This window comes from Pan troglodytes, chromosome 8, assembly GCF_028858775.2.
Source record: "Pan troglodytes isolate AG18354 chromosome 8, NHGRI_mPanTro3-v2.0_pri, whole genome shotgun sequence".
NCBI lineage: Eukaryota > Metazoa > Chordata > Mammalia > Primates > Hominidae > Pan > Pan troglodytes.
The window spans coordinates 135180001-135187033 of record NC_072406.2 but is presented as its reverse complement, the minus strand read 5'-3'; positions in this window follow the sequence as shown (position 1 = coordinate 135187033).

Sequence of the window (7033 nt, the reverse complement as noted above, 5' to 3'; positions counted from 1 at the left end):
ATAATAAATGTGGCAGCACTCGTTTCTACCTCCACACCTCCCCTAGGAATAGGAGTTCTTTCCTTTAGTTCCTGGGATAAAACCCTCTAGGTATTAATAACACCACCACTTATGGAATATCTACCATGGGCTGTGTCATTTGCAAGATGTCAAATTTGCATCAAGACCCTGCTGAAATATGCGTATTTACCTTCATTTTCAGATGAGGCTCGGAGTTTAAGTAGCCTGACTAAGACCACCCAGCTATTGAATGCCCAAATTGGGATGGAATCCTAGGTCTCTTTGACTCCAAATTCGGTGCAGATAAGCCCAAATCATCTAAGAAGTTTTAGGGACAGTTGCTGTTTTAAGTTGCTATGAGAGGCCAGGCGCGGTGGCTGACACCTTTAATCCCAGCACTTTGGGAGGCTGAGGCGGGTGGAGCACTTGAGGTCAGGAATTTGAGACCAGCCTGGCCAACATGGTGAAACCCCATCTCCACTAAAAATACAAAAAAAAAAAAAAAAATTAGCCAGACATGGTGGTTTATGCCTGTAGTCCAGCTACTCCAGAGGCTGAGGCAGGAGAGTTGCTTGAACCTGGAAGGCGGAGGTTGCCGTAAGCCAAGATTGTGCCACTGCACTCCAGCCTGGGTGACAGAGCGAGGCTCAAAAATAAATAAATAAAAATGAGAGAAGAAACCAAATTGCTATGAGAATTTCCCAGGAGTGCATCAGCCTTAGTGAGAAGATGGCCCCCAAGGGGGTGGTGGAAAGTCCTTTGACCCAGGTGAGGTTGAGATCCAGCTCTACCACTTGCTTGAGGATGACCAACCATCCCAGCTTGCCTGGGACTGTGCTGGTTTAAGCACTGAAATTCTCAGGCAAACAGGGACATTTGGTCAACCTGCTTACCAAAGACATGCTGCCTCTGAGCCTTGGGCTCCCAGCTGTGCAGTGGGGATGGCGCTGCCTGCCTCACAGCAGGGCATGGGGCTCCTCCCATACAATGGTTTCTGATGGCCTGGTGCTAACCGCATAGGGTGTCACCAGGACGCCATGGAGACTGGTTACCAGAGAAGCTACGGAGCCAAAGGCAGGTGTGAGGCTGGATGGGGCACTCTGAGTGAAGGCCTGGGCACCTGGGAACCAGGAGAGACCTGATCTGAAGGGCACACACTTGACCTTGTCCCTTTGCCCTGCTTTACACTAGGGGGTCAGTCCTCCCTAGCACTGACCACCCCCCTGAGATGGATTTACATATCCTGTCTATTGTAGTGCGCCAACTAGCACATAAGCTCTGGGAGGGGAGCAGAGGAAATTTTGTCTGCTTCATTGCTGTGTTCCTGACACCTAGCACAGCGCCTGGAACTTACGTAAGCTCTCAATACCTTTTTTGTTAAATGAATGAATGGATGCATGAATGAATTATTGGATGAAAGAACAAATGAACAAACTAGGGGGTTTTCTGTTGCTCTTGAAGAGCAGCACCAGATGGCCGGCAGACTCAAAGCTGAGTTGCTGAGGGCTGCTAAGGGTCACCCTATCCCAGATGACGGCAAGCTCACTGTGGTCTGCAGCCATTACCTTGCTGCTTCCGGAACCCGCTCTCCACCAATGCCACCTGCTGGCCTGGATTCTTTGTGGCGTTTTTCTCTCCCACAGAATGAAAATCTCTGAAGCTGAATCTGGGCTATGGCCTCCTCTTGGAACTAAGCAAACCTCTACCCAGCCCTGGCACTGGGTGCATGACCCATCAGGTGGTTCTGTTTGAAGCTATGCTCTGGGGTACCTGGAATGACGTCGGGAAGTCTGCACCTGGGTAATATAGCCTGTGACAGAACGCTGTCACCTCTGGCCCCCACACACTGTGCTGACTTCGCCACCTGGCTGCTGCGTCCTTACTCTAACTGCAGGCAGTGGGCGGCAGCAGAAGCCTGGCTCAACAGAACTCACAGCAAATTTGGGACCTTGGCATGGGTTTAATTCATGCATTAGTCCTCACTGTGATGTCCCTAACTTTTTAACATTCATGTAAAAGTTTCTGTCTTGTTTTAGTCCCATTTTATGGTTAGTATAACGCCAGTCTGAAAGATAATATATTGTGACTGTTATATTATTTATTTTCAAGCCAACTTATTGATTATTGCGTGCTGAAAATGACAAATGGTGTCTGTGCGTGGCACCGTCAGCAGGTTCTATTAAAGAAATGATAGTATTGCTCATGGATTGTTAAAAGGTTCAGTTTAGGTTCTTTATAGGTTTATATCCATCACTATTTAATGACCAAATGATGAAAAATATGAGCTGTGGGGACAATTTTTTTCTTCTGGAGTTTTATGTTTAAGCAGTTAGCAAAATAAGATACTCCATTTTGGTGGGGGCATGGGGAAGTGGCAAGGGGAGTGCAGTAAGACTTTATTTCCCCAGATTTAATAAATTGTAATAATGTTGTAGATATTTAACCAAGAGGATGATGCTGATAAAGCACTGTGCCGCCAGGCTGAGAGATAAGCCACAAGATTCTGGCATCCAGGGTTCTTGCTGGTGAGGGTCCCGATGGTTTCAACACCAGATCGTAGCCATCTGCTTCTTGTGGCTTTGGGGGTGGATGTCTGGTGCTCATGCCAGGGCCAGGAGGCAAATGACAGGCATCATGGGAAACAGTCTTCCCTGTTGGATAGAAAGGGCCTGGTCAAAACTTCCTGGCCTGGTGGGAAGTAGAGAGGGACAGCAGGCTCTGCACATAAGATTGACTGTTTCGAGTCTGCAAAGCCACAGGCCCTCAAAGCAACCCAAGGGAGGAAGGCTGGTCCCCAGGCACTTTCCACGGGGCTCAGGGAGGCTGTTGGAGATGAGTGGGCATCCCAGAGCCCCAAAGCTCAGCCTTGCACTCAATATGCTGAACCAAGAAAAGCACAAAAGCCTCAGACTGTATGGTGGTGATCTGGGGATGCCCACCAGCCTGCCATTGTCCCAGACCACCTAGGTGAACTCCTCAAGGTGCTGCAGTGAGAGAGGGCTGGAGCAGGCTGGGCAGAGATGACCTGCAGGAGAATAAGTGGAGAGGGCTCTTTCTCTCTCGAGGGGCTTTCACAGAACTACTCCCAGAAGGCCCTGGAGACCTACTCTCAGGACATGCCTCAGCGGTCAAGTCTTTCCAGACAGGTCACACATCAAGATTGTGAGGGTCTCTGCCCTCTGTCCCAGTGATGGTGGGGAACAAAGCCTTGACTTCCCTCCCTTAACTGCTACCCCACCATCCACCCGAACTGCTCTGCACTATTTACATGAATGTGAAATCAGCTTGTTTGTTGGGGCCATGACTCATTTTTGGGTCTGTTAGTTTATCTCAACTAATACCCAGAAGTATGTGGTCCAGTTCTGTGGGAGAATGCCTGTATTCATTGCAATTCTTTCAGAAATGCAACCCAAACCAGCTCGGGAATAAAAGGAATTTGCTGCCCAGGTAATAGGTAGGATTCTGATGGGTTGGTCGCAGCCACAGGTGGATCCAGGAAGAAGGTCTCCCCTACCCACTGCCCACCCAGGTTCGTGCTCTGGGGTCAGCTTTTCTCTCTACGTTGTCAAGAGCCAATCCCCACCCACTCCCAGCGCCAGCCGAAAACTAATGACCTGTGATTGGCCCAGCTTGGGTCAAGTAGCCACTTCCTCACCCAATCATAGTGGCCAAGCAGATGGGGCCCGCTGATTGGCCAGCCACTCCCCTCTGGCTGTGGGAAGAGAAGGGGTCTGAGCAGCCAAAATCAATGGCCCCACACAGCAGTTGTCCCTTAACTGATTTATTCTAAACTTTTTGAGTTTTGTTGAGGTAGGAAGTATTTTGCTAACAGATCATTTGGCTTTTCCCCTGGCAGTGGAGTAAAGTATCACGTGAGAAGGAGGCCTGTCCTGAAGCTTTTTGTGTGTGTGGTGTTTTTTTGTTTTTGTTTTTGTTTTTTGTGAGATGGAGTTTCGCTCTTGTTGCCCAGGCTGGAAGCTGGAGTGCAGTGGCTCAATCTCGGCTCACTTCAACCTCTGCCTCCCCGGTTCAAGTGATTCTCCTGTCTCAGCCTCCTGAGTAGCTGGGATTACAGGCATGTGCCACCACATCTGGTGAATTTTTGTATTTTCAGTAGAGACGGGGTTTCACCATTTTGGCCAGGCTGGTCTAGAACTCCTGACCTCAAGTGATCCTCCCGCCTCAGTCTCCCAAAGTTTTGGGATTACAGGCGTGAGCCACTGTGCCTGGCCTTGTCGTGAGGCTCTTAGCTGTGCAACCAGGGACAAGGCCTTCGTCCTCTCTGATCTGCTCTGTCCTCGGCTATTTGTTCAGTGGGGCTGTTCACATCATCCGGGGAAGTATCAGGGTCACGTCAGAAAGTATGTGTGGGAGGGCGTGGCATTCTGTGAAGAGAGGCACAGGGGAACGGGTCATTTCCGGGCACCACCCCCGCAAGGTTCACCACCAGGGGCTGCCTTGCCACATCCCTCTCCCTGAGAAAGGCTACCATGCCCCTCTGCCAGGGCCCCTGCCACGTGACAGTGGGTCAGATGTCTTGCTCCTCCAGAGTGGCAATGATCTTAGCATCCTTCACCGGTACAGCCTTGCCAAGCCCAGGGAGACGCATGAAGACGTGAAGGACTCCAAGGCAGACGGCTCAGGCCGACAGAAAGGTTGGCTGTTTCAGCTCCACCCCTGGGACTCCTGCACTTACACTCTGCGCAGCCACTTTTGCCCCCATAGCTCTGTGCCTGGTAGTCAGTTGTTCATGCTCTCTGAGCCTCAGTTTCCTGAACAGCAAAATGGGCATAGTAATTCCTCCCTCACAGTGTCGGAATTATTGTGAAAATTAAGTGAAATGTTAGATATGAAAGCACCTATCGCATTGCCTAGCACGTATTGGGTGCCAAATAAATATATGTTGCCTTTTGTCAAAAGCGTAAATAAGTGTAAACAGAACAGGCAGGCTTACTTGTTTGCATTTTGATTACACTTATTCCAAAATTGCTTTCTCAGTGGAGCGTGAAGAGTCGATATGAGTAATTCATACGTTGGTATGAAACTCTGCCCTCTTCTCTATTGTCACCTAAAAAAATGCCAACATTACAGGGAGACCCTCAGTCCTTTTCCCTGTTGTGTTCATTTCCTCAGGCTGCCATAGCAAATTACCATAAACGGGGCGACTTAAGCAATAGAAATTTAGTCTCTTCCAGTTCAGGAGGCCAGAATTCTGAAATCAGAGTGTCAGCAGGGTTGGTCCCTTCTGGAGGCTCCAAGGGGGAGTCTGTGCCCTGCCTCTCTCCTGGTTTCTGGGGATTGCTGGCAATCCTTGGCGTCCCTGGGCTTACAGCTGCATCCCTCCACTCTGACTGGATGGCTCCACAGCCTTCTTTCCTCCATGTATCTGTGTATCTTATCCCCTGCATACAAGAACACCAGTGATTACATTGAGGGCCTGCCCTACTCCAATATGACTTCATCTTAACCAGTTACATCTGCAGAGACCCAATGTTTACAAAAAGCCCAATTCTGGGGTTCTGGTGGCCATGAAATTTGGAGGGACACTATCCAACCCACTATCCCTGTCATTGGTGGGAGACGAAGGGATCACAAAGTAGGGCACAGAAAGACAGAAGTGGAGGGTCCCGGGGAGTGCAGGAAAGCTTTGCTGGCTTCACAGTTTTTTTTCCAGGTCCATTTAAAAAATGACTGCCCCAAGAGACACTCTTGTCCTCTGAAAAACAATGTGTTCCTCCTTAAGAATACACCCAGTGTCTGCCTCCTAGGTGTGGCTGTCCAAGGAAGGAGAATGAACAGGAGAACTTCCCTTACTTCCTCCTGTTCCCATGCCCCTTCCTCCACCTCCCACAGCCATTCCCCTGACATCTTAAACACTATCGGTAGCAAATAGGAGCCCTCTTAAGGATGGCTTTATTGCCAGGAGCAAAGCTCACTCAGACTTAGCTTCAATAACAAGGGATTTATTAAATAGAGAAATCCACCAAGCCTGCTGGGTTAAGAGTCTGATTGTCCTCATGATGGCCAGAAACAAGGAAGCCAAGGCTCTCTGCATTCCTGGGGCCCCGTGGCCGCTCATTTCCACCTCTCTAAACCCAACTTGGTCATTCTTTGCTCTGCCAACACCCCGAATGTCTCTGCTTTCTATGCATCTGAGGGAAAGAAATCCTACATCACCTCTAGGCTGACACTGTCCCAATTCCAGATACCTGCAACAGAGATTCTGATTGGTCCACGCCAGCCAATAGAGAGGCGCCCACTGGGTCAGGCATTCACCCAAAGTCCGGTCAGCAGCGAGCGAGCACCTGCTAACTGTGTAAACAGCACGAAGGCAGCTGCAGGGGGTGTCCCCGTGAAGGCATGGATGGGCAGTTCTCCTGGAGAGGGATGAAGCAGTAGAGCACCCTAGAGAGCCTCAACAAGGACCTTAAAATAGATCCCTCACCTCACACAGAGACCTAGGGAGGAGACCTTACACGTGATGGGCTATCCTGCAGCTCCTATCTTTTTCCACAAAAACTCCATGGGTCTCACCTTTTTCTCAGAACAGGCAGGTCCAGCCTTTAGCCAGTTACTTGACAATGAATCCAAAATGGGAAGGCTGACTTTCTGTATATGTTTGTAGACATTATTTCCCTACCCATCTATTTATTCTCAATGATGTACTACTTTCTGTGGCAGAAGCAGGTGTGTTATAAACAGTAGATTGGTCTGCATGTGATTATCTGCAAGGCTGAACTAAAAGTCACTGTCACGAGTTTTGAGTCTTGCCCATATGTGAGGGCAGCCAGTTCCCCCCTCATCTCCACTAGGCTGGAAGAGACTGAGGACCTTGGCTGCATGTCCAAGTGTAACACTCTCAAAGAGGCAAGAGAGGGAGGAGCTGGCAATGGCCCTAAGCTTCCTCACCTCACACACAGGTCACGTTGGGGAATGGTGGCTGTGCTCCCAGTGGCTCTGGGACTGCCGGGTCTCTGAAACACAGAGCCAATGGCAATGCCACAGCAGTCCACCTAATAGCATCAATGGTGAA